At 42.9% G+C, this 27967-nt stretch overlaps 1 protein-coding gene across 2 annotated transcripts in view; it reads left to right on the top strand.

Annotated features, from left to right (window-relative positions):
* F13a1 (coagulation factor XIII A chain) overlaps positions 1-27967 on the top strand; it is a 169514-nt gene that overhangs the window by 15512 nt on the left and 126035 nt on the right. The window lies entirely within an intron of this gene.

Here is a 27967-nt window from a genome sequence, read left to right as displayed (position 1 = left end):
GATTGGTCAAGCATCAATCATTTGAAAAATCTAGCATAAATAAGCATGTCTAGTGTAAAAAGTCATTCAACTGTTTTGTTTTTCTCAAATAATTTTGACATCCTATTTTTGTGGCTTAACTTTAGAGTTGTCTAATTGGTTTCATGTACTGGGAGGATTTGCAAGCCTTAGCCTCTGATCTTCACATTTGAGGCCCCACAGTTAGATCTGTAAGAAGGTAGTCTCCAGTGGTCCATGAGAAAAGGAAGATTCACAAAAATCCACTGGCCACTTTGTACTCTGTTCTTGAAGACTGACGCTGTACATGAGGTTCAGGAAGGTACCATTTAGCTTTGCTTGGTTCACTGATTCTTAAATTAATTTGTTTTTGCTTCCCTTTTACAAAGTCACTAGTATTTGACATGTTTAAGTAAACATTCTTTGGGCATTTATGAACATTAAAGAAACACAGGCACAGAAAAGCAAGAGTATTCCACGGAAGGGAATATGCTCACATGATCACTCACATGAGCTAAAGGGGAAATCCAAGAAATCCTGACTTTTCTCTTCCTGCTTCAGGAAAGAGTATCTCCCAAACAACAATTTAAGTGGGAAAGAGTCTAAAACTTCAGTTATAATCAGAGATAAGACAGACATGCCTTTTATTTCCATTTGTTTATTAAAAAACCAAAAGAAAGCATTGCTGAATGGATTGCAAAAGGAAAAAATGCTATAGGGATGTCTTCTATAAACCATGGGAAATATGAGCTAAAACTGCATATTTTTGATGGTGTTCTAAGTGTCCATTTAGAAGAATAATGAAGTCAAAGGAGGAAGACATAGTATCAAAACTTCCTAAGATGGCTTAGGCAGAGATTAATACTTAAAAAAATCACAACCTTTACTTCTTCAGAATTAAGCACTTAGAACTAAGAAGTGCTTCATATATAATGATCACCACAATTTAGGAAAGTCAAACATAATCTCCAATAATATTAGATACAAATTTATATACGTGATATAAATACTTTGAGAAATAAATGAAAAACAAACATATTCTTAAATGTGACATTTCAATATGCTTCTAATAGTCTTCCAAGATGTTGGTCAAAAGTTAACAACATCCCAGTTAAGTTGAAGTGTGAGTTTTGTGTTCAGCTGTGGTGACCACAGCTCATGGCAACATATAACAGGCTTTGGTACAAAGATATGTATTGTTTTGATTTGGCGTTTTCAGACAAGTTCTTACACTACAGTCTTTCAACACTTTATTTTGGGGTGATCTTGTATGCAAAGGCATACAGGACTCAGGACTGGGCAGAGAGGGGAGTTAAGTAGCAAGGCCCCAGAGGCCTCACTGAACCCCAAGGTGTGCTGTGTAGCTGGTCTAGTTTCTTCAGAGTGGTCCTGTTGTAAAGAAGGGGTTCCTTTTTCTCTGTGCATGGACTGGTCCTTGGTTCTTGGTTGTCGTTAGGGAAGGACTGTAATCTTGACATAGTTGGTTTCCTGTGTTGGTAAGCAAGGATCTACGAATGAATCAGCAGTGGAGAGCTGTTAGCAAAACAGAGAGAGGTTTGGGCCACATATTGCTGTATCCACTACAATGAGCTCCAAGGTCTTTAAAAAGACAAACAAAAAAGAAATAGTATTGGTTTTATTTCTTCAGTATAAATGGAGAAAATAAACACAAAGCTCATCTTATTTTAAGATTAAAAACCTATATAGTCAAACTAACATGTATTTTAAACCTTGTTTAACCTCTTTACATGTTTAACTTTAAGTGCTGTTCCATCATGACTCCTCTGGGAAATACAACATTAGTGTATTTTGATTCCAAATTTGTTATCAATATAAGAAAAAGAAAGTAACAACATTCTATGCTCTAGTATTTAGTAGTTGAGCCTCTGTCTCTTAAAGGAGGTAATTAAAGGACCTTGGATGAGGGGATTTGTCTCCTGTCCTTTCTCTGTTTCCTGTCATTCAAAATGCTACAGGGTGACTGTAACAATAGCGTAAGACTGAGAGAGCCCGGGCTTTCTCCAGCCCTTGTCATTTTTCTTCTGGAAAAGGAGAATCTCTTCTGGAAGGCTAAGGGGCTGGTGGATGGTCCTTCACATGATGGAAGGACATAAGTGACTCCCACAAGCTGCCCTCTCTGTGCATAAATGCATGTAAAAATGCTTAAATTATTTTTTTAAATGACAAGGGCTGGAGAAATGGCTCAGAGTATCGCTCCTTATCGCTCCTGTAGAGGACCTACGTTCAATTCTAGCTCCTATGTCAGAAGATTGGCAACCATTTGTAACTCTGGAACCAGGGACTCCAACACCCCCTTCTGGCCTGTAAATACTTCTGCACTCTCATGCGCAGACACACACACAACTGCAATTAGTTAAAGCTAAAATAAATCTTTTAAAACTAGAGGGTGGAGCACAATTAAAATATATCAACAGTATCAGTTGAAACATTCACTTTAAAGACCATATCTACTACTTGCAGAATTTTATTACTATGTTAAAATCTCACACACACACACACACACATACACACACACACACACACACACACACACACACACACATCTTCCTGCTGATTTGCTTCCAGTCCATAGCCAGTAATTTTTGTTATTATTTCCTTTTGCTTCCCCAGGACCTTGTCTTTAGTGAGTTGAGCTGGGATAGGTTAATACTGTGGAGTGTCGCTTTGTTGCTGTCCTTGGAACCTAGCTCATGGGTCTTATTTAGGAGCGATTCTACCTTCTAACTAATTTTCTTCCTTTTTCTTCCTCCATTCCTTCTCTTCTCTCTTCCCTCTTAGTCTTTCTTTTGTTGTAAAGAGATATCATGACCATGGCAACTCTTATAAAGAAAAAGCATTTAATTTGTGGTGGCTCACATTTTCAGTGGTTTAGTTCATTGTCATCACGGTGCAGCATGGCAAACCTGGTGCTGAAGGAGCTGAGAGTTCTATATCTTGACGCTCAGGCAACAGAAAGTGGTCTGAATTTGCTATTGTATGAGCATAGAAGACCTCCAAGCCAGCTCCCACATTGACACACTTCCTCCAACAAGGCCACACCTACTTCAACAAGGCCACACCTACTTCAACAAGGCCACACCTACTTCAACAAGGCCACACCTCCTAATAGTGCCACTCTCTATGAGCTAATAGAGGCCAATTACATTCAAACCACCACTCCTCTTTTTCTCCCTTTCTCCTTCCTTCCTTATTTAGATACATATCTAATATTTAAGTGATTCCTTTTAAGGTATTTAAGCAAGATGGTCCCAGGTGAACTTAATGTGTACTGGTTTTCTAGGAAGAAGGTATCTAAAAAAGTCCTGGGGAGAGTTAGGGCTTTTCCTCTGGTCAGGATTTTGTAAGCTTTTGTTTGACAACTGCAGTCATAAGCTGTGGGCTGACACAGCCAGCTGGAGCATTAGGTGGGAAGTGCTAACGAATTTGAAGAGGTGGGTGTGGCTTTTCTCTCTCACACCACCTCAGCCTGCAGCAAAGCTAAACTGTGAAAGCTGGAACAGAGCATGAACTGTGGCTTAGCTTACCCGTGGCTGCAGCTAGGCCTGGGGAGTAGCTGGTGGTGTTAATTTGCTGTTACTTTAGCGCGTTCCCCTTCTTCATATCTAGTTGAGAAAGAAAAAAAATCATCCCTTTTTAAAATCACTAATGGGTACTGTTGTGACATTGCAACACATATGCATGCCATGCTGTGGTGACATTGCCACACATGTATGTACCAGGCTGTGGTGGCATTGCCACACATGTGTATACCATGTTGTTGTGACATTGTCACACATGTGTATACCCTGCTGTTGTGACATTATCACACATGTATATACCATGCTGTGGTGACTTGCCACACATGTATGTACCATGCTGTGGTGACATTGCCACACATGTATGTACCAGGCTGTATTCACTCTCTTCTGCTGTCTCTTGCTCTTCTCCTCTCCTTCCCATTCCTGAATAGTCCCCTTTCTGTTCTCAGGCCACTTTTCTTCCTTTCCCCTTTCCAATTGTGACAGACAAAATGGCACTCACCTTTCCCTCTGTGGCCTATTTTTACCTTGGTGTCCTTTAGCCCAATGGGTTTTCTTGCATGTTTCCTGATTCTGTGTATCTTTAGAGCTAAATAATAACTTTACTGTGTGTACGTATCATATTTTCTCTATTCAGTCTTCTGCGACAGGCTCCTTGGTCTAATTTCAATCCTTGGCTGTAGCAAATAGCTCTACAGTACATGTAGGCATGCACATTTCCCTGTGGTGCCCTGACTTAGATTCCTTCAGGTGTGTTCCTAGGAGTGGGATAGCTAAATCACAAAGCTAGCTTTAATTTTCTGTAGAGCCTGCATGCACCAATAGCTAAGCATTCTTTCCCACACCCTGTCCAGTACTGGCTGTTGTTTTCCTTCATTTTGTTTTGGTGATAACTGTTTGGGTTGAGATGAGAAAGTTAGTCCAAGAAAGGAATTCTTAGGCGCTTTGCTCAGCAGTTCTCCTGAAACAAGAGGGGGTGCTATGTGGCCCTCTGGAGTAAGGAACAGCTTCCTCCTTCCTGGGTCCAAGCACAGGAGCCCCAGAGAGTGAAGGCAAGGACTTCCGAACCTCTCCTGGCCTTTTCTTCACTCTCACAGTGGCCTCCACAGCCCTACCCTTCTTACTTCCCATCACCGCAGAAAGAAGAGGAGGAGGAGGATATCATTAACAAGACCAGTGACTCTTATCAGAAAAACACCAAGCATTTCCCAGAAGCTTCATGAAAGTGTGCATACCTTGTTTGTTCCTTTCTGTGGACTCATTGTCTTTCCCTGCTTATATTAGTCACTTTTATATTGTTGTGACTCAAACAACCAAGAAGTCAGTTTAAAAGAGGGAAATGATATTCTGGCCCATGACTCAGCGATATTGTTCAGCCCCCCTTGTCTCTGCTAACTTTGAGCCCATAGCGAAACAGAATGTGTGGAGGAGGTGGCAGTTCAATTCTCCTATTGCGGACAGCAGAGAGACAAGGAACTGAGAACCAGCTGTAAATGTTGATGACAGACCTCTAGTGCTCTACTCCCTCCAACCAGAACCCACCTCCTCACCTTTCCAGAACCCCTCAAAGTAGTGCCACCACCTAGAGATCAATATATGAGTCCATGGGGACATTGCAGATTCAAGCTATAATACCAGGTGTCTCCAGAGGATGTGGCTAGATTCCCATCCATCTTTGTCAACCTGTGAACATGCAGGAACAGCCCTTCCTAACAGTACTACTAGGATAAGTCATTTATGATTACAGTCATCAAGTGCCCAAGCATTTCCAGACCTAGGCCAAGTGAAATATTCTACACATCTTTAGCCCTGCAATGCATCAAAATATTGTCAGCAACACTTCAATGTCCTATTTCTGTCATTTCTTGGGTAGCCTTTGTTAAAAGTCAACAGAGTATCGGGGACTGGGTTGGGAATGACATAGCGAAGTCTCATTCGTGACTTGTGCCATGTGGTTGTGGAGGATCAAGACTGGAGGAGAGATGCTCAGAGGACAGAGGATGAGAGAGCCTGGATGAGAGCCATAAACAATGGAGCAATGCGATTCAAGAAATATTCAGGAGGCACAATGAACAAGACGGGTGTGAGGCAAGAGAAAGAATGAATCAGGGGTAACTCTCGTGTTCTTTTGGCTGTGATGACCAAGTCAGTGCAGGAGAGGAACCTGTGAGTGTGGGAAGTGATGATGGTGGCAGTGCTTCTCATTGGTGACTCACTGGCAGGGGGCACACCAGTGCCAGATGCTGTGTGTTTTCCACTTGCTTCTTCCGGCACCATTCTGGACTTTGCATTGTGCCCACCTCTTTTCCTATGGCATTAAGATGAAATGATTCATCAAATAAGCCCAGGTTGAACCTGGAAAGTACTGTGGCTGCTCTTTGGAGCTCTTGAGTGACTTTGGTGGCTGTAGCATGTTCAAAGACAACCTAAGGAAGAAGCATAGGAGTTTTGTTTGGGTTGGACAGAAAAAAAATGGAATAGCATACACATCTGGTTAGACAAGTTTACTCAACAAAAATCAATCCTGTAATTGGGAGACAGGGACTCGAATCCTGGGGGAAAACAACTTTAAAGGAAGATGCCAGAAACTGGAATCCTTGAAGATGAAGCAAGGGCCAAAGCAAGGATCTGAAAGCAGGAGGAACTCAGAGAGGGCATGAAGACTAAGAGAGATAAGTACCTTAAGGGGACAAGAGTGACCAAGGCTAGAATTTCCCACTGGACTCAACGGTTAGGGAGACACTCATTATCTGGCTGGCAGAAGCAGTTGTAAAGATCTGAAGGTAAATGTGGTGAGAGGTCATAGGAGTGTCAAGTGCAGGAACATAAAATCCCAATGGTAACTAGAGACGAGAATTAGAGGGAGGGCATTTTAGCTTGGGATTTGTTTCAGGACTCGGGGTGACCTGAATGCAGTAGGCAAATGGGGATGAACAGCCAAGGAAAAGTCTCAAAGAGTCAGAGAAGCCCTGGGATCCTGGAGGAGAAGCACAGAGCATCAGCATGAGTGAGTGAGGGTAGGACAAAGGATCTACTGTGCTCAGATGATGCAGGGGAAGGTGAGGTAGAGTGTGATTGCTTTAAGTAGAGATGTGAGTTTAACTAGCACTGTGCTCATGATCCAAGTTAGTCAAAGCCAGAGGAGGTGAACCGCACTGCATGGGCTTAGGAAAGCAAGGGACCCTTGTAGCAATGTGTCAGTTCATTTTCCATCACTAAAATAAAATGCCTAAGACTAGAAACTTCGTAAAATCATCAGGATAATTGTTCAACATCTGGTGAGGGACCAGTTCATGGTATCCCATCACTGGAGAATGACATCATGGGGGGAGCGTAAACCAGAGAGACAGGTCACAGGAAAGAAAGCTGGAGGCAGACAAAGATCAGACTCACCTATTAGAACAGCCCACTCTCTCTGCAAAACCAGCATTCCACCCTGTCAAGACCAAGTCCTCAATAACCTACCACCTGGCCCGAAGCACTTTGCGATAGTTCTCCCTCACTCTGACACGCTCTCATACCAAGGACCAAGCTTCCGGCCCACAATCTTTGGGAAACACATTAACACCTTATTTAAATCATTACAGTCTGTGAGTTACAGTCTGTGAGCCAAATCTTTTAGGACCTTGTGCCCTTTTTTAAAAATTTTTTTAATAGTTCAGAAATTCCAGATAAAATTATCACGCGGATGTGTGCTTTTCACACATATAGCATAGTTTCTCTGCAGAGAAATTTCCTGCCCCAAATCTCATAGAGAAATAAGTCAGAGGCCGTGTTGTGTCTACACTTTCTGCTTCATTTTGCCGAAAAGGGGGTTACTTCGACATTTCGGAGGAGCATTTCTACAGGGTGTCATCTCAAATCTTTGCCCCTGTGGATTTCCGCCCCGACAACAGGCGCGCTCACTTCTAAGCATCCGTGTGAAGCAACTAATAATGGCATCTGAGAAACTGGGACAGTGTTTCCCAGGCTGCCTTCCCTGTGCACAACTGTCAGGAGATGCTCGCAGGGAAGAATAAAAAGTGCTGTGGTCAAGCGCATTTGGCTCATGCTGTGTTTGTGGCTCTTCAGCCACCGCATACATCTGCATATGAGAGGCTCCGTGTGGCATGCAGTCAAAACACAGATCTCCTTTAGTGGGGTGTTTGCTGAAATCATTTTACTATAAACGCTATCCTAGTCTGTTTTTATTGCTAGAGTATCCTTTAATAACATGCAGATCTCACCCGAGGAAGTGTAAAGCTTTAACTGGCTGTTACCTCTGTTCTGTAGAGCACCGAGCAGGGTGGATGCTGCAACTTGAGTGATTTTGGAGTTATGTGGAGGATGCTTAATATAAAACTCCTTTTTGACTATGTGATCATTTAAGATTTTGTGCCAGCGTTACAATAAATGTCAAGTTGGCATTCATAGACAACAACTTTGTTCTCAAAAATGGTTTTTACCCAGATGGTGGTGGTGCATGCCATTGGTCCCAGCACTTGGGAAGCAGAAGTAGGTAGATCTCTGTGAGTGAGTTTGAGGCCAGTCTTGGTCTACAAAGCAAGTTCCAGGACAGCCAGAGCTACACAGAGAAAACTTGTCTTGAAAATTGAAAAAAAAAATAGATTTTTAAATATCCCCTTTTAGTCACATTTTTATCATCCATCCTTTTGTTTGGCTTCTTTTACTGTCATGCTCATTTTTTTTTCTTCAGAGTACACTTAGTGGACGCTTACTGAACACTTTGCATGAGAAAGAACCAGGCTGAGGTCAGGACAGGAAGAATCCTCTATCTTCCCAGGGAATATGGTCAAAGGGACATTCTGAACAGTAAGATGCCCATTCCCTGCCTTTGGGGAGTTCCATAGTCTGGAGGACAGTGTGAGAAGTAGGGTGCTTATCTGGCTTCTGCCTCCAAGGGGCTGATCCACAGTCAGTGAGACAGCCTGAAAGGTAAAGGTGGAACCTGGTGCCAGTTTCTTGGACAAGCTATTTGCAGCTATTTTGAAAGCAGGGTCTCACTGAGCACAGCTTGGGGAATCCTCCTGGAGGAGCTTTTGAAGATGGGTCCAAAATGGGTGGTAGCAGCGTCTATTTTCAGACAAAGGCCAAGAAGGTCAGTAGGACATGAAAACTGGAACATACAGGTTGTTTTGTACCACTTGTTAGCAGTTTTAATGTTCTATAAATAACTGGAAGCCCCGTGGATGGGCTGTAAGTAAATTGTTTAGGAGCTCTGAAGCCAAGAGCCGTAGTTCACTCCTGAAATCCCGGCACTCAAGGGATTAAGACAGGGGGATTGCTGAAAGTTTGAGGCCAGATTAGACTAGAGTGGGACCCAGTTAAAAAAAAAAAGAATCCCTTTTCTTTATAAGTTAATTCTTTCAAATGTTTTGTCACACACTATGAAGCTAACTAAATCAAGTGATTATGGATTAAAGAATGCAATTTATATAAAATGCCCTTTCGTGCTAGAAGCAAAACTGGAAATGACAAAACCGGAAGCAGGAAGGGTGATGATAATCACCACTGAACTCTGGGAACCAAAGTTCACAGGGACTCAGTAACTTATTTGAAGATATGGGCAAATGATTTCTATAGGCATTTCTCAAAAGAAGAGATATAAATGGTCAACAGATATTGAAAATATATTCTCTCTCCCTAATTACCAACACAATGTGATTTAAACCCACAATGAGATGTCTGTCACCTTTTAGAATGGCAATTATCAAAAAGTTGACCAATGACTAGTTTTGATGAGGATACCGAGAAGGCAATCCTTGTAGATTGTTGGTTGGGATATAAACTAGTAGGTCATTGTGGAAAACAGTATGGTCATTCCTCACAAAAATAAAGCCATAGCTATATGACCCATAGACCCCACTTTAGGTATTTACTCCCAAGTGAAAATAAATATGCTAAAGAAAAATGTGCACTTGTGTGCACTTTCTAACATTATTCATGGTGGCTAGGATATGGAACCCACACAAGTGCTCACCAATAAACAGGGTGCATGTATACAATGAGATGCTATCATACTCTCTTCTTTGTAATGACATAGGTGGAACTGGACATTCTTCTAAGTAGATAATCCTGTCACAGAAGACCAAATAGTGTCCTCCCTCTTACAGCTTGAATCTTTCATAAGAAATTCCTATTTTTAGTTATGTGTACACGGATGTGTGGGTACAAGAAGAGGCCAGAAGAGCTCATTGGAAGCCCTGACACTGGAGTTGTAGGTGGTCACGAACCATCTAAAATGGGTGGTAGTAGTCACACTCATGTCCTTTGCAAGAGCAATAAGTACCTTTAATCACTGGACTGTCTCTCCAGTCCCCACATGTTGAATATTAAATGTCAGTTTCATAGAAACAGAGAGTGGGAGGGTCATTTGTGAAGGCTAGAGGCTGGCAATGAGTGTGAGGAGAGGAAAGATGTTGATCAGGGTGGGCAACTTCTGTTAGATGGGAGGAGGAGGCTGTGGTGACCAACTGCATGGCATGGGGGCCACAATTAATAATGTGCATGTTTCAAAAATGCTGAAATACTAGATTCTTGATGTTTTCATCTCTCAAAAAAGATAAATTGACAAAGTGGTGGCTATGTGAGTCGGCTTGGTCAGTTTTTCCTATGACATATATATGTAGATCAAAATGTTACATTGTGTCCTTTCAAATATCCACAATTATCGATTAAAAAGAAATATACACACAAAGAATAAAACACCCTCAAAAGGCAAGTGCAAGGTAATTGCCATCTTTTCTTTTCTCTCCTGGTGACAAAGACAAGAATCTCTGAATCTCTACACATAAATACCCAGTATCCGTGCAACATTCCTGCTGATGACTTAATTAGTTCAAGTAGGAACCCTGACAACCCGCAGGCCAACTTCTTCCTGGAATGATTTGCCTTCCATCCTAGTTTGAGTGATGGAGGCTATTTGAGGTTGAAGTAGGAGGGACCAGGGTCCACATCTTAGTACCTGAGGCCTCGTTGCATGCTTCTCAGCCTCCTTAAAAAGAGATGGAAATAGCTGTGCACACCTTTGGCCACCATCATCACCTCACGCTATCTCAGACTCTTTCCACCCCTTTCTGTAATGCATTACTCATTATCTCTCTCTTATTTTTACCCTTGTAAACAAGTGCGCGCGCGCACACACACACACACACACACACACACACACACACACACACACAAGCATACATGTCTAGAAACACAAGTTTCTAGGCAAAGTGAAGGTCCCCAGGCAGTCACCAGCATATTTTACATCCCACATGCTGCATAGAACATGCAGGAAAGAACTCTGAAGGTTGGGATGAGAACTCACTTGTACCTCTCTGCATCCCTTTTATTTCTCCCCTCTCATTTCTGGTCCTCTCTTCTGACCTTACCCTTGCCGTTTTCTCCATCTGTCATCACAGGTCTTACTGTGATCCCCTACACTTCTAGGTTAATAAGCTGGGCTCATTAGTATCTACACACAGAATTGAAACTACTTTGTTAGAAACCTGTAATCTTAACTGAGGCGTGATGCAGTGTGGGTACTGCTCCATGTTCCCGATAGCTCTAAGGAGTCTCGCCAGTATGAAGTGAGGGGTGAGAAAAGTGGGGGGAAATACCTAATGAAAACTAATGTGCTGACCATCACACCTTGCTCTTACGGCTCCCATCTAAAAGGAAGCATCGTGTAAGTGGAAAGGAAACACACTAGAGAAAGGCGCTAAGTGGACTAATTATTCATCACCCTTGCCCTCTGGTTCCTCCCCAAGCGTGCTGCAAGGATTGATGGGAGACAACCAGAAGCTCTTTCAACTCTTTAGTGATAGTTGCTTGCTAATAAGATGACCCAATTACCAGGCTTATTCTGAATATTGCAAGTGCATAGGAAGCTGCATCTCCACGGCGTTTCTTACAGGAGAATAACCTACGTAAAGTGGCACTATAGTAGCAGCCAGACAGGCTGCATCAAGATGAGCTATAAATAGCCTGGCACGTCTTCGGCTAGCCTCACCTAGGATTTCACTCTTCATTTCTTGAACCTTTCTTGAATTTCCTCCTATTTCTGTCTCTCCACTTTTTCCTATTTTCTCTCTCTCTCTCTTTCCACACACACACACACACACACACACACACACACACACACACACATCCCAGGCATAAATGATTATGAATTTATTCACTGGTTAGGGAAGGAATGGTTGCTGTATGATGATGGGTCTAACTAGTCTGTGTATTCACAATGATTTATTTAGCTTCGGGGAATTCAGGATCAGGGCTCTGGACCTGTACTACTGACTCTGACTGAACACTATCTTGACCACTAGTTACAATGCTAAAGGTTGAATTTAGAGTATTGTGCACACTAGACAAGCACCGTTCCCTCCCCAGTCCCTTTTGTTGTTGACTATTTGATAATTTCTTTGCTAAACTACTAGAGAGCTTGTGAGGGCTCCTTCAGTCTCCCAGATCTACTTACCATCTATGACTGATTGCCAGCCTTTATAAGATCACATCTAACGTCTAGTTCAGTGAATTTGTGTGACACAAAACCTGAATACTGACATCCTATTGTGTGCGTGTGTGTGTGTGTGTGTGTGTGTGTGTGTGTAAAACAGAAGTTTAACAACCTATACTATCTTCATTTAGCTCAATTGAAATGAATTTACCTTTAATTGACAAGCAAGAGTTCCACATTCTCCTAGGGTTCAGGATAATCATTTGGTACATGTACGCATTATTGATGATCAACTTTACATAAAGATCATCTGTCTTCTCAAACACATTTCTTTGTGATGAGATCGTCCAAACCCCTCTCCTACCAAAGTTTTTCACAATACATTGTTGTTGGCTCTAACACCACGAAAGCCATCCCACCTATTTATCTGTATCATTTTTTCCTCTTAAGCAGGCTCCTTATTCCTCCTTTCCTCACCTCTCCCCAGTCCCCAGTAACCTGGAGTATACTCTCTACTTCTGTGAGCTTAGCTTTTTATATTCTACATGAGTAACCTCATGCCCCATCTGTATTTCTATATCTCAATCAGTTATTTAATACTGTGAATCTGAGCCCATTGGTGTTTCCAGAATTGCCAGGGTTTTACTCTTTCATTACTAAATAGTATTCCATTTTGCATGTGAATGATTTTAGCTTTCCCTTCACTAGGGAACCTGGCTGCTGGGAACAGTGCTGAAATAAATACAGAGGAGAAGACAATTGTTTTACACACTGACTCCTTGTCCTTGGGTGCACACCTAGTTTCCCAAACCTTTCTTTAGAGTCTGTCACAGTTAGAGTAATAGGAATTCTGCAGTTAGTCAAGAGTTAGTGGACAGCCAGGCAGTCTGGAAGGAGAAGGAAGGCAAGAGCTGAAGAGCAAAGTCTTAGAGAAGGCAGGTGGGTCGTAAGAAAAAACTTGGGGAACTGGGAGCGTTTCAAGGTTAAGAGCCATGACTGCCTGTAGGTGGAAAGGGGGGCTGTTCACGGACATCAAAGGGCTTGTTCTGCAGTTGCTCATCAGCTTCTGACCTAAGAGAATTCCTCCAGGGACTGAAGCTCCTGGCTGTATTCAGAGCTTGGGTACCACTCACTCTCCAGGCACAGAGATGGAAGTCAGTCCTGGGGAGCCCGTGAGGCCTGGGCGTCATGATGGAGCCAGTCTGCTGTCCTTACTGGGTTGGTAACTGGTTTCCTGCTTCTTGGTGATTGGTTGGGACATCTGGATTGTCCACACAGCATGTCATCATCCTCCCCCAACAATCCAATTCATTGTGTTAGAGTCCAGTGCAACCCCCACTCTCCAAAAAACTCTTTCATTCAGTGATCATAAGCTTATTAAAACAATCAAATCCAATTGAGTCACCATTAGTTTCCAAAGCAGTTTCAACCAGCTCAAGAAAATGTGCAGGTCTCTGTGAAGACAGAGGCTAGGACCTATTCCTTCTACAGATTATCAAGAGTACCTGTGGGAAGGTTCTAGAAGGTAAAGATGGAGAATCCATACTATCCTGCCAACCTAGAAAGATCATAGTTTCACGCTTGGAGCTGTGTAACAAAACATACTTTTAAAAATAGAGATTTCTGGAAGAGAAAGCAAAATGATAACAATATGCATTCTAATAAAACTGAGTATTTAATCTCAAGCCTTCATTTGGATGGAAATTGGAGAATTATGTTCATGAATCATATAGCTTGAGCAGCCGTTGTCATCTGCCTAGCTCTGGTCAGGTAGAGATGCAGCTATTTGCATGATGAAACAGGAAGTACTCCCAGAGCAGCAGGCTGAGTTCATCCATCATGACTCTGCTTCTGGATAGAGCTATATCACCAGCAGTTTCTTTAATGAGATGAGCATGCCCGGTAAAAGTAGCTAATCTTTTCTGGTGGCCACTACTCATACGTTTACGCAAATGGGATTCTTCAGGTCATCAGCTGCTCTTCTGGAGGCAGCCGTGTCCTGAAAAGACACAAGCGCTCCAGGAGGAAGTTTGGAGAGACAAAGTTGAAAGCATAGGGAGCTGGGGAATATGAGTCAGTGGGGGCTAGGCTGATGATCCTGAGGGTTGAATCTGTAGTCAAGGCACAATGAAGGAGTAGAAAGAGGAGATGTGTCTAGGGGCAATCATTTGATGAATAGTTAGGACCAGCTGCTCTGGTGAACGCATCTCTGTAAATACTTCAATACCTGTATCTGCTCATGGGTAAAGGTGATGTCCATCACGAAGTGCATTTCATGAAACAACAACATAATACTTGTTGGGGCTGCACAGAACTAGCGTCACTTTTCCCAGCCCACTTACTTTGCAGGCCTAAACACTGTCAGCATCTGGTGAAGAGTGTAGATGCTCCCCTACACAGGGTCAGACAGAGTCTGGTGGAACGTTAGATGCTCCCCTACACAGGGTCAGACAGAGTCTGGTGGAACGGACTGGGCCATAATCTGGGACACAAAGAGAAAAAGAAAGCCTAGGAGGAATGTTGAAAAAGTTGGCATATAGAAGAACTGTCCTTAGCAAACCTAGGCTATATGAGCATAAGAGCAGACAGAAGTCATTAGAAATTTAGAGGAATGTGGCCGGGGTAAAGAGAGAATTTTATGGTATTAAACAGTGTGGACACATTTCCAAATGGTACAGAAATTCCATGTCTATGAGAGAAATCTTCAGGAGCCAATAACGTTTGATTGAATAGGGTGTGTCCTTGGTTGCCCTTAAATTTCATGAGGGCTGCATTCAGCATAGTTCAGAGGTGCCCATTCAAGATGAAACAGAGGGAGCAGAAAACTGACCTGTAAGGGATGGAGCAAACAGGAACAGAGCTAGGAAAGAACTCCAGAAAGCACTGGAGACAAAATATGAATTCTTTTCCAGATCTTCACTGCAGAGACAAGAGGCACAAGCTTTAGCCACTCATGTCCTCAAATAGGAAAGAGCCAAACTTGTCTCCAAATCTGCCCTTGCTATGCTGGGTATACAGGATCCTATAGGCACTCAAGGTTCTGGGTGGAGGTTGGCAGATCTGACCTAGTAGGAAACTTAAAAAGATCACCTGCAGGGGAAATGGGTCTCACCTGTGGCAACTACCAGAAATTAAGTGTAACAAGGGGGCTAAAAGGGCCAAGTCACGTGCCTCTGGGGCTCTAACACCCGTGTGTAGTCCTGCTACAGGTGTGGTGTGCAATGATATACCAATGTCAAGAAACCTATACACTATTGTTCAAGCCTCTAAAGAACTTCATGGAGCTTGCCGAGAAGTTTAGAAGCCACACACTTCATCTGGCCCAGCCCTCACTGGCAACAGCCTCGTCAGTCAGGGTCTCCACATACCATCCCCCAGTCACATTACAGCTCATTCTAAGAAAGCTGGTTTCAGCTGAGAGTAGTGGCAAGCGCTTAATAAATTTACTCCTGCTGTCCTTTGTTATCTATGAGAGTCATTGTATTGACTCTTATTCCATGTTTATATGTTGCAGGGAAGAATGCTTTAAGACCCAACCCTCTGCAGTGGGGTTGTATCCCTCCATAGGATGTGCAGAAAGCATTGGGTTCTTCACATTCTGTGTACACTGTCTTCTTCAAAGGTTTTTTTCAGATCTCAGGCCCATGGTCCAACCATGATTACTGGAATAAGTCTATTATCTGACTTCCCATGATGCCCGAGTAAAGGGATAAAATAGATGTGATGAGCGCAGTCTTAGTTTAGGCAAGGCAAACAGAGGAACTTTAGTGTAGGAGCGAAAGAAGATTTGGAGAATCAAACTGAGATAGGTTAGGGACTGGAGGGTTTGACCCTCCAAACTCCTGTGGTGATATCCTATCCTCTGGCATGCTAGTATTTGGAGAAGGGGCCTTTGGGACGTGATTGCGTCATGAGGGTGGAGCCCTCATGAATGAAGTTAGTGCCCTGCCCAGAAAAAGACAAGGCCAGCCATCCATACTTTCATCTCTATTTTCTGATCACACAAGGACATAAAGAAAAAAAAAGTCATGAATTAGGAAATTGACCTTCACAGGGAAGTTTATATGTTCCAGCACCGTAATTATCAAGAACTAAGCTTCCAGACATAGGAGAAATACATGTCAGTAGTTTAAGTCAGCCGGGCTATAGTATTTTGCTATAGTAGCCAAGCTGATGAAGATAGGAATCAAGGACCGAAACATCTGACCCTTCCCACAGTCTGGTAGCAAAGTTGTGACACCTCACACCGTGGTAGTCGGTGGCCCGTGGAGAAAGACATCAGCGGGGCTTGATTTGAGGGGAGGGAGTCCATTCATCTTCACAAAGCTCTGAGATCCTCCAATAGAGGCACTGTGTTTTCTATTTGCACTATCACAAAGACTGGTGCTATTTTAAGTTCTCTTTCCTAGTCTAGGAAAAATAGAAAAGCAATGCTCCTTTCTCTCCCAGCCTCAAAACTGGCTCCCCACAGTAAAAGCCACACTTGATACTCCACACCTTAAAATAAAGTTGACAGTTACCTCCAGGTTCAGCAGAAAGCTGGTGGCCAGATAGACAAAAGCCTCTAATAATCTGAAGCAATTAATTTCTCAGAGGAGATGAGGAGATGTTTCTATGACTAAAGTGACAGAAATGAGGTAGTGGGAACAGCGAGGATGACATTTGCCATCCAACAGCTTTCAAATTTGTGCAGCGTATTCCCAAGCGAGAGGAAATGACACGCTGCCTCCAGGATCTCATTTCAACCATTTAAATCTTTCCTAACTTTTTGTATTTGTGAAACAAATTGCTTTAAACATGTCAAAGACACTTGAGTTGAGTGTTAGCCAAATTTTAAAAATAAAGATGATTCAGAAAGACAACACTTGTGTTTGTAGACTTCAAGATAAAATTTTAGGGAAACAAAAGCCACAGCCTTGATTATTTAGGGCATAGGCACAAGATAATACTCTTTAGAAATTAAAAAGAAATCCCCCCTCACACTTTATTTTTGATAGATTTATTGAAGACCTCACTATTATTGGAGATCAGTCTTCTCTGTTTTGGCGAGTTGCTAAGTTACTCCTCACACGTTGATTCCTCAGCCCCTGGGTTTGGTCCGCCTTCTCAGGCTAAGCCCTTGCTAGGGTTCTTACCCTCTCCCACCAGTGAGTACTCTTTTAGAGTTGATGTCTTTTATGTCCTCCTCATGCCTCTTGGTGGAGGCAGGATGGTCCCTGGGGTCAGACAACGAGGCAGGTACCCCTCCAACATACTCTTCTGAAAGACTGGGACTCGTGCATCAGATAGAGTTCAAGAAATGTTTCTCATCCTAAGAAATTCAGAGTTGCAGTAAAGTTTTGTTTTTATTCCGGAGTCGTCAGGGCTTTTGACCTTACATCCCGCCATCCCTGAATTTTGGTGTGTGTGTGTGTGTGTGTGTGTGTGTGTGTGTGTGTGTGTGAGTGAGTGAGTGCGCGCACACGCACTCTTTACTGACAAAGACCTTCTCCTACAGAAGCATGAAGATCATGGACATTATCATTGTTATCATGTGATCACATAGGTTTTAGAACCCATGCGGGTTTCACCATTGTTTCAATAATGTCCTGTATAGTAAAAAAGCCTGGTCAAATCCTGGATTACATAAGTCATTTAGTTGGCATGTTTTGTGCCCTAAATCTTTATTTTTCTTCAGTTTGGAATCAATTCAGAATAGGTGTATTGTGGTTTGAATGAGAAATGTCCCTCACAGGTTCAGACATTTGAATCTCTGTCTCCAAGTGGTAGTGATGTTTGGGAAGATTAGTGGGAGTGGGGTGCAGGCTTGCTGGAGGAAGTGTGTCATTAGAATGGGTTTTGAGAGTTGAAAGCCTTACATTATTTCCAGTTCTCTTTGTTTCATGCTTGCTGTTGTGTTGTTGAAGATGTGGTTGTTCTGTTTCCTTTACTTGCTACCATGCCTCTATCCTGCCAAGATGGACTCTTATATCTCTAGAACCATGAGCCAGAATAAACTCTCTCTTCCTTAAGTTGCTTTTGATCCTGGTGTTTTACTATACCAACAGAAAAGTAACTAATTTGAGCTGTACAGTCTTTCTATGGCTTTCATGACTCTATACCTGAATGGTAGTTGTGAGCATTGCCTCTCACCTTGAGGATTTGAATGACATCTCTTCATGATTAAAATTGGGTCACACACTTTACTCAGGATGGTCGCAGAAGCAACACTGTATTCTCAGATCATCCTCCCAGACCATTTCCTATTGGTTTAAGAGAAAACCTGCTACCAGGAAAAATATGTTTATTTGGCTTATAATTCTGAAGGTTGGGAAATCCAAGATATGGCAGTCATATCTGGTGAGGTCCTTCCTGCTGACGTGGCTTCTACAGAGCCATGAAGGAGCATATGCCATCTTAGGGTAAGAGGTATCTATGCATGACAAGAGCCAAACTGGCTTTTATAGCAAATCCACCCTTGAGATAACCCAGGAGAGGATCAAATTATTCACGATGGCAAAGCCCTCATGAGTCTAATCACTACTTAAAGGTCCCCGATGCTCCCATATTTTAATGCCTCACAGTAAGGACTAAATTTTAACTTCTTTGTGCAGTTTTTAATGATAAAAACATCCTAGCTAGTTACATGTAATTTTTTTATAAGTCTACCTACTGTGATATGAATTTTCACCTATACATTAAAGTGCTGGTACAGGTTGGGTACCTCAGCTCAGAAAAAAGACTTAGAAGTTAGCATCCAGGAAGTTCACTAAGAAGTGCTATTAGGATAGATTCCAGAAGAAGAAAGGAGGGTACTGGACCAAAGGAGAAGTTGAGTTGCCAGGATGTTGCAACAAAAAGCCTTTGCTGGTTCCATGTGAACCCTTAGAGGTGGCTCGCTTTTGTGAGTCCCTAAGATGAGAGCAACAGGACTTGCTCTGTGCATATGTTGATAAGTTATCAGAGGTGAAGAAACATGACCCAGGATGAGACAATTTTCATCAGATTCAATTGGCCTACCTATGACCATTTTCTTTCATCACTCCCTAAGGGGATAAGCCTCTGTCGATCCTGAAGAGGGCTCTGGGCACAGATCCCAGAGCCCAGTACAGTGGTATCTGGTGAAATCGTCCATCACAAAGCAACTGTTTATTCCCTATGCAATAAAAAAGTACTACACAAGAAAACAAATTACTGCAATTGCTTTATTCATCAAAAAAGTCTTAATGATAGAACAATTAATGGGCATATGCATTCTTGATAGTTTTCTTTTCATTTAGTAAGTTACTTAAATGTAACAATTCCTTAAGTTGCTATTCAAACAATCCTAGATGTTGCCAGTTAGAAAGAGTCCTAGCTGGCCTCAGCATCCTTACTTCCTTACTTCAAGGTGTGCCGTGTTTCAGGCTTGTTCTGTGTTTCCTCTGTCCTGCCCTTGCAGTTCTGCTTCCTCATGGTAGGAAGCAGCATCGAGTGAGCAGGGGCTGCGCGCTACATGAGCATGCTGCCATTTTACCTACTCCCGGGACTCCCCAGTGTCTCCTGGACGTCCATGTGTTTTTATACCTGGGCCATGCTTATGTCAAGTCTTGTTCCTTAACCTCAATAAAGCCTTTCCTGAGAAAGAAAAAGAGAAAAAATGCCATTAGTCCCAGCACTCGGTAGGCAGAGGCAGGTGGATCTCTTTGAGTTCGAGGCCAGCCTGGTCTACAGAGCTAGCTGCTGGACAACCCGGGCTGTTATACAGAGAAATCCTATCTCAAAAAACCAAAAATATCCTTAAAAAAAAGCTCCTTTTCCTGATTCCTACCCCCCAAAGACTTAACATGGATAGCATTCAGTAAGAATGCCACCTGAGAGCGTTTTGAATCTTCACAAGTGGTCCAGGTGCACTTTATGTTCATGGTCTCATTCCGTTGCTGCTGTTGTCCCAAATTATTAAGAGCTTGGGACTTAAAGCAACAAAATGAATTATTTTCATGTGAGGTACAATGAACATGTTAATTGGGGTTTCTATTGCTGATAAAACACCATGACCAAAACAACTTGAGAGGAAGAGAAGGTGATTTGGTCTACATTTCCTGTTATAATCCATCCCTGGGGGAACTCAGCGCACAAACTAAAACAGGAACCTGGAGGTAGGAACTGAAGCAGAAGCTGTGGAGCAATGCAGGTTTCTGGCCTAACCTTCCTGTCTTGTTCAGTTTGCTTTTAAACATATTTTCTGGAGAACACTTCCCACAGTGGGCTGAACTCTTTCCCATCAATCATAACCAAGAAAATGTCCTACAGACAAACTGATAGAGGCATTTTCTCAGTTCCAGTTCCCTCTTCCTAGATGTGTATAGGTTTATGTGAAATTGACTAACTAGCCAATGAGCACAATGATATTGAAGGTTTGAGGAAACCGTACTGATCACCTCAGAATTAGTCTCTTCCCTTGAGCAGGAACCATAGAAATCCCTAATGATTGCTGGTCTCAGTATCCAGCCAAGACCCTGAGACTGAGATCTACAATTGTCTTGGAAAAGAAGAATCAATGTGATGGGAACGGAGGACAGAAATGCAGTACCTTTTCAGCATTTGATGTGAGTAGCAGAATTCTGCTCTGGCACGTTGCTCCCTGGAGATATGGAGGCATTATTGCCCATGAGCAAAGCATGGTGGTGGGTGTTTAGACAAAATCCCCTGACCATGCCCCTCTTTCAAAGGAGTGGATGAGAAGACTTGCCGTTCACAAACTACCTAATCACCCTTTTCTCTCTACACATTGAAAGAAAAAAATACTCATCAACATCCTTGATTCAAGCAGACAAGCAGAACCTGGACAAATCAGTAAGGGACAAGAGACAGAGGAAATAAAGGCTTTATGGTGATGGTCAGAACAGTTGTGGTCTTCCCAAGGCATCCCCACAAAAATTTCTACTGGTCCAGTGTAGGCTGATGCCTCTTATAGGCATGGTAATGGTCTCTCCTGTAGCTGTGTCCTTTACAAAGATAAGTCTTATGTGTCGTTCTTAGTATGATGTGCATAAAATCAAGCAATGAACAAGCCATGAAGTAGCTCTGAACATCCGCAGTAAGCCATTAAGCATTCACAAATACTCACTCAACTGCCCTCTGATGGCTGTCTGTGGAAAGAACTGCATCATGGTGTTGATGGCCTCAAACATTGGAGATCTTCGCAGCCAGTGCTGCCTTCTTCATGCTTAGGGAACATGAAGTTGCATAATGAAATTTTATCCCATAGTTGATTCTTCCCTGAGCTGATGGCAATTGTACAAACAGAGATAGTCTGAAAGCTACTGAGAAGTGATGTGAGGACCTTAGGCACATCATCTCTGGCATCAAGTGACAGGGAGTGGCTCAGAAAAATGCCCCAGTGAAATGAAAAGTGTGTGAGGACTGATAATCTCTTTTCAGCTCATTTACCCAAGAAACCTCCCAAGAAGTTGGCCTCTGATGTTCTGTCTCCTCCTCCAGCTACCTTTTCACGCAGCAGTTGGGTGGGGGAAGGAGGGCAGCCCAGGGAAATATTAATAGCCTGTAATATTTTGGGAGTCTCTTGGACAACCCTGATTAATAACTCAAAAGAGGGGTTCTCTTGGCAAGTGTTGGGGTAGGCTATGATTCTTGGAGAAAATCGTCATCCTAAAAGGGAAAATTTCACTTAATATATAAGTATACACTGATTTACATGAATTATGGGTATTTTAGGTAGATAGTTAATAGTATGATTTTCTAATGGCTTTTTTTTTGTTGTGATTTTATCTTCCCCTTCTGTTCTATCTTCCTCCATCTAAAGAGAGCCCCTCATTTTTCCTGTTTCCCTATTCAGATCACTTGTACCTCTCTCTATTTCTTCTCCACCTCTAAAACCCCAAATAGTTCCTTTTTTCCTGTTTACTAGAGTTATTCCAAATGATGTACTCACATCTGAATAATTAGAGCTAGGAGCCTCAGACAAGAGAACATGCAACATTTGTCTTCCTGGGTCAGGTTGCCTCACTCAGCTATGATCTTTCCTAGCTCAATTCATTAAAATTATTACTGAAAGTACATGCCAGCTGCAGGCATTGTGCTGTTGAGTTTTGGTGTTGTTTGTGTTCTCAGTGGAAGTTTGTCTTTTAGTAACTAAGGATTCTTATTTTGTTTCAGAGTTCCTTGGTTCTGCTTATTCCTCTCTTCCATCCCAAGTATTACTTTATGTATTGCCTTTAGGTTCAGTTTGCTGGGTAAACGTTTTTAAAGTTATTTATATTATGGAAAGTTTCTTTCTTTCTCCTTCAACTATGGTGAGCCATTTTCCTAGGTATATTAGTCTAGTTTGGCTATCACTGTCTTTTAAGATTTGGAATAGTTTGTTCGGGTTCTTCTGGCCTTCAAAGTCTCCATTAAGAAATGAATTATTATTTTGGTGGGTTTTTCTTTATATGTGACTTATGTCTTTTTCCTCCTGCAGATTTCAGTACATTTTCTTTGTTCTAAATGTTTAGTATTTTAACAATGATATGCTGTGGGGATTTCCTTGTCTTGTCTATTTGGTATTTTGTGTACACCTGCATTAGTACAAGTGTACTGTTCCTTGGGATGGTTTTCTTTTATGTTCTTGAAGAACTAGTCTATGTCATTGACTTGGAATTTTTCTCCCTTGTCTATGCTCAGGATTTGAAGGTTTGGTCTTTTCATGGGGTCTCACATTTCCTGTATGTTTCTTTTCTACCTGTGTTTTTGGGTTTTTTTTTTAATATAGTTTCTAATTTTGTCTAGGTCCTCTACTTTATTGTCAAGATCTGATATTTTATCTTCTGTTTGATTCAATCTACTTGCAAGGTTTTCTTTGAGTTTTCTAATTGAGTTATTGGGTTTTTCAATTCCATATTCATTTCTGCTTGAGTTATCTTCAATGTTTCTATCTTCTTAATGAATTCCATTTTCAAAGCCTGAATGGTCTCTGTCATTTCCTTCAGCCTTATTTTTGTGGGCTTTTTTTTTCATCACTCAGGCATTTTTTTTTCTCTTTATTTTCCTTTAAGTTCATTGGGGTGTATCTTTGTGGCTTCCTTAAACTCACTGAGGTTTTTTTTTTTTTTTGATAAACTATATAATTGCTCTTGTCCTGCGATTCATCTAGATAATTCTCATTGGCAAACATTTCCACAGGATTGATAGGTTTAAAGAGGAGATAACGGCTTGATCTTTTGCGTAGTTTACTTTTTTATTGTGAGATCTGGTCATGTAAACTTCTTTTGTTAGTTCTGTGTCTGAGGCGGACAGATTGGGTTGGACCATAATTGAGGATATGCTGTCAGGTGGAGTCTAAAAGTTAGAAATGGCTTAAGAGAACTAATGTATGGTGGTCACAGGGTACCAGGCTGGTAGGAAAGATGTGTGTTCTAGTCCAAGCCTGAAGAATGGGGGTAGATTTGTGAGCTAGGGAGGGCTTGTGGAGGGAAAGATCAGGCAGGCTCACCTATCTAGATACTGGAGAAGGATGTGCAGGACCTTCCCTAGGATAGGAGTTGGGTGTGGTTCGGGAGGAATTTTGAGCTGGAGCAGGTAGAGCAGAATGGGTCCTGACAGAAGCCTATAAGTTGGTTGAAGTGCAGATGGGGTGGCCAGACTAGGCTGGGTCCAGGATATGGGACTCACACTAGATCTGAGTGGTTGGGAGAGGGTATGTAAAGGGGACAATCAGGAAGACTCACCGGGATAGAGCCTGAAAAACGATGTTCAGGATCTCATTGGGTAAAGAAAGGGGTTGGATGCTGCATGAGAGCGTCCTATGGTTGGTGGCAGACAACATAGGTCTGGGATAGACTCTGGAGAAGGATCTTTTGGACTTTTTATGTTTATTTTTGTTCTACCCATAACTGATTGAACTGTGGCAATGGAAACTCATTTGCACTTGCTTGTGTATATTGCACATACAGACTGCATGCCAAAGATGAATAATTGTTGTCAGAACTGGAAGTGATTTGTTCTTGTTCCCGTTGCTGTTGCCATAAAATATTAACAAGAATTGGCTGTTTTGGCTAAAATGCCATAAGTTTGGCTTTGCTTTGTTCAGACAAGTTTATTTACTAAGTCTATGATGCTATCCTTGCTAGTTAATGGTTCTTCACTTTTTTCTTGATTTTTTTTATTGATTCTTTGTGGATTTCACATCATGCATCCTGATCCCACTCAGTTCTCTGTCCCTTCACTTCTGCCTTTTTTTCCCATTCCAACCTCCCCCAAAACACAATTTAAACATAATCCCCCAAAAATCCAAACAAAAAGACAAAACAAAACCAACCAAACAATCTTTAGTCCATACATCTTTACTTGTAAGTGTTCATTGCAATGAGTCTTTGGTCTGGTTTGAAGACTCTGACTTTTGCTACACTATTCATACTGGGCCCTCACTGTGACTCCCTTTGCATATCCTGTTGTTGCCTGTGCCATGAAGATCCTACAGTTTTGGATCTTCAGATCTGACCCCTTCACATGCTCCAGCAGTTCATAGATGAGGTGGATGTTGGGGTTGGCTACCTTGCAGTCCTGGTTCTGGGCCTGGGAGGAAGCTGAGTTGGTCAGTCTGAAAGGCATGGGGACCAGTTCCCCTGCTCTCATATACTCAGGTTCTGCTTACTGGCACTCACACCACCACACCAGGACCAGCTCTACAGTTTTGTCCAGGCGAGGTACAGGGCCTGCTCTCCAGACGACTGCACTTGGTGAGGGGCAGGGCCTGCTTTTCTCTTCTCTTCTCTTCTCTTCTCTTCTCTTCTCTTCTCTTCTCTTCTCTTCTCTTCTCTTCTCTTCTCTTCTCTTCTCGTCTCATGCCCTGGAGGTCAGTTCTTCCACCTGTTGCAGGCAGCAAGGAGTGAGGGGAAGGGCAAATTTCCCTTACCCTTGCCATCCTGTGGCATACCAGGAAAAGTGGGGGCAGCTATCCTGCTCTCACATGCACAGGCCTGACCTGTGCCTTTCATCCCCACCAACGAGATCAGCTCTAGTGTGCTGCCCAGGTGAAGTGCCATGCCTACTCTCCTGTGTGCTACAGTTGGTGAAGGCAGGGCCACTTTGGTGGCCCGGAGGCTAGCTCTCTCATGTGCCTCGGGAGGCAGGATGTGAGGGGAGGGAGGGCATTGGTTCCTCGCTTATGCCACCACATAGCAGATGGGGAGGAGCCTCTTACTCTCATGTCCCCTGGGCCCACTCACCTGAGCCCCTGCCAACAGGGTCAGCTCTGCTGTGCTGCCCAGGAGAGACGCAGGGCCTGCTCTCCCTAGTGCATCTGTCGGTGGGGGGACATTGCCAGTTCTCCCTCTCTCATGACCTCAGGGCCAGCTCTCCCACCTGCCACAGGCAGTGAGGGAGGGGGCAGGGATGGGCGGTCATCTTTAGATCCACCCAAAGTTTGCCCTGTCTCTCTTATCCCTTGGATTTCTAGAGGCCATTGTGAGAGGGCAAAAAGTAAAATATATGGGAATACTTTTATTGGCTGAACTAGCTGTAACAGCTGAGAAGACATGAAGGGAAAGACTAAGTACACAGTGGGACTTATGCTCATGCAATCCAGTGAGGAACAACAAATTAGACCTGTGTCACCAATATCCTCTCTTTCCCCCACATCTCTGCATTCCGAAAGCTCTCGACACTTGTGAATTGACAAGCTGTCACTCACTAGACCCATGCCAGGGGAGAACTGCAGGCACCCCTACAACCACTCACAATGCAGGCGAGTTTCTGGCCACACCTTTAAGACTGCCCCTCCCCCGATGCCCAAATGAGTTTTCATATTGCCAATGTCCTCTTCCCTCCCAGAAATAAGAAAAGACTTTCATCTTATAGCATAAACAATTTTTCCAAATGGCTTTTCCTGCAGATACAAACCTTCAGCATCATCTCTAATTTCTCCTCTTTTGGCAGAACTTTCATCTATCTGCAATGTCAGAATACAGTTGGAGGTCAAGTGATTCTCATAGCACTCTCTGCTGTCTACCTGTAGTCTTCATATAGCAATCAAAGTGATCATTTTACTTAAATTAAGTCAACCTTATATCATTTTCTAGAAACTTTTATTTCTTATTGCACAAGGTATTTATTTATTTAACATCTAGGGTGCAGTTTTCCCTCCCTCCTCTCCTTCCAGTTCCTCCCCTCTCTGCCCTCACACCTCCCCCCAGTCCACTCCTCCTCCATTTCTGTTCAGGAAATGGCAGGTCTCCCATGGCTAGTAACAAAACATGGCATACCCAGTTGCAGTAAGAATAAGCACCTTCCCGTGTATTAAGGCTGGGCAAGGTGACCCCAGTATGAGGAATAGGGTCCCAAAAGCCAGTAAAAGAGTCAGAGACTGCCCCATCTCCCAATGTTAGGAGTTCCACAAGGAGACCAGACTTGGTCTTACACAACTGTATCATATTTGCAGAGTGCCTAGGTCAGTCCTGTGTAGGCTCCCTAGTTGTTGGTTCAGTCTCTGTGAACCCCTGGGAGCCCAGGTTAGTTGATTCTATGAGTTTTCTTGTGATCCCTCTGGGTCTTGCAATCCTTTCTACCCTTCTTCTGCAGGGTTCCCTGGGCTCTGTCTAGAACTGACTGGCTGAGGGTCTACATCAGTGTCCATCAGTTGTTGGATGAAACCCCTCTGATGACAATTGGGCTAGACACCAAACTTCTTTTTCAATCAGAAGAAAATCCAAAACCCAAACAGTAGGCGAGCAGGCCCTCAGACTTCACTGTCTGTATTTTCCTTGACTCCAGGCACAGCAGCTTCCTCCGATGCAGAACATTTTCTTCACAGGGACATTGCACTGATGACAATACCATTTCCCCTAGTATTTGTGTGGCCCCTCCCTTTTCATGCCTCTGTTCTAAAGTCCTGATGTCATCAACTTAACACGACAATCCCTCTCACTCTTTGTCCCCTTCACAGGTTCATCTTTTGCCACAGCATACCTTCAGGTATTTACTGTTTACTCTCTATTTACCACACAGTCTCTGACCCTATCTGTTGACACTTCCCTAGTCTCAAGACCTAGAACTCTGCTGGCACCCGCATGATACACGATAAATATACTGTAAATTGAATAAATCGCAGAGTCATGCTGAATCAGTAGCCACATTCTTTACTTCTCATGTGGTTACTCTCAGACAAATGAAAAAAAAAAAAGATGTGTTTAGTGTTTAGTGAGTTTCCTTTGCTGTTAGGACATCAGTTATTATGTGATAACGGGGAAAATAGTACCGTGCTTGGATCCTAAAATGCTTTTACCATTGATTATAGTTCAGCTGTCACCTATAATGGGCATGTTATGGATGGAAGAGACGAGGCAGGTAGTTCTCAGGTCCCAGTCAGGAATCTGAATCCAAGTCTGTTTGAAGCAGGGTGATGGCTGGAGGAGTTGGCTGCCTAGAGCCAGTCCTCTGTTTCCTGCCCCTTGCTTACCCACATATAAAGTGCAGGGAACATTTAAAGCGGATCTGGAGTGAGTTCAGGGTGTAGACTGAAGTGGAACCTTCTTTAGATTTCAGCAGCCGAAGCTTAATTTGTGAAACACAGGTGAAGGAATAATCAAATCCAAACAGGTGACCTAGCAAAGCCACCCAGGAATTGGTACCTAGAATCAGCCGTCACACCTGGAAGGAGAACCCGTGGAAGAGGAGGTCCTGTCAAACCCTGAAGCTACCAGCAGGAACAGGAATCACAATGGGGCTAGCAAGGAAGAAAGAAAGCCATGAAGGAAACGATGCTTTATTCCAGATCAGAGAAAGGGCAGATGTGCCGAGCAAGACAGTGTGCAAAGGGTCTGGGCCTCAGACTGCAAGCCAGAGTGCAAAGGCCTCTGGGAAAGTGGCTTCCTGTGGCATCAGAGATGCAGGGGTGCAGGTTGTGGATCTGGGAGCAGTCGGGTGACACAGGCACAGTATCTGATGGATAGTTTCTGCTCCTGTGAAGACAGAAGGGACCCCAAATTCAAACTGTCCAAAACCTCTTGTGGTATCATGTTCTGTAACCAACCTT

This window comes from Myodes glareolus, chromosome 14 (assembly GCF_982192425.1).
Source record: "Myodes glareolus chromosome 14, mMyoGla1.1, whole genome shotgun sequence".
NCBI lineage: Eukaryota > Metazoa > Chordata > Mammalia > Rodentia > Cricetidae > Myodes > Myodes glareolus.
Note: the sequence above shows the minus strand (reverse complement) of the source record. Positions and strands in the feature narration are given on the sequence as shown.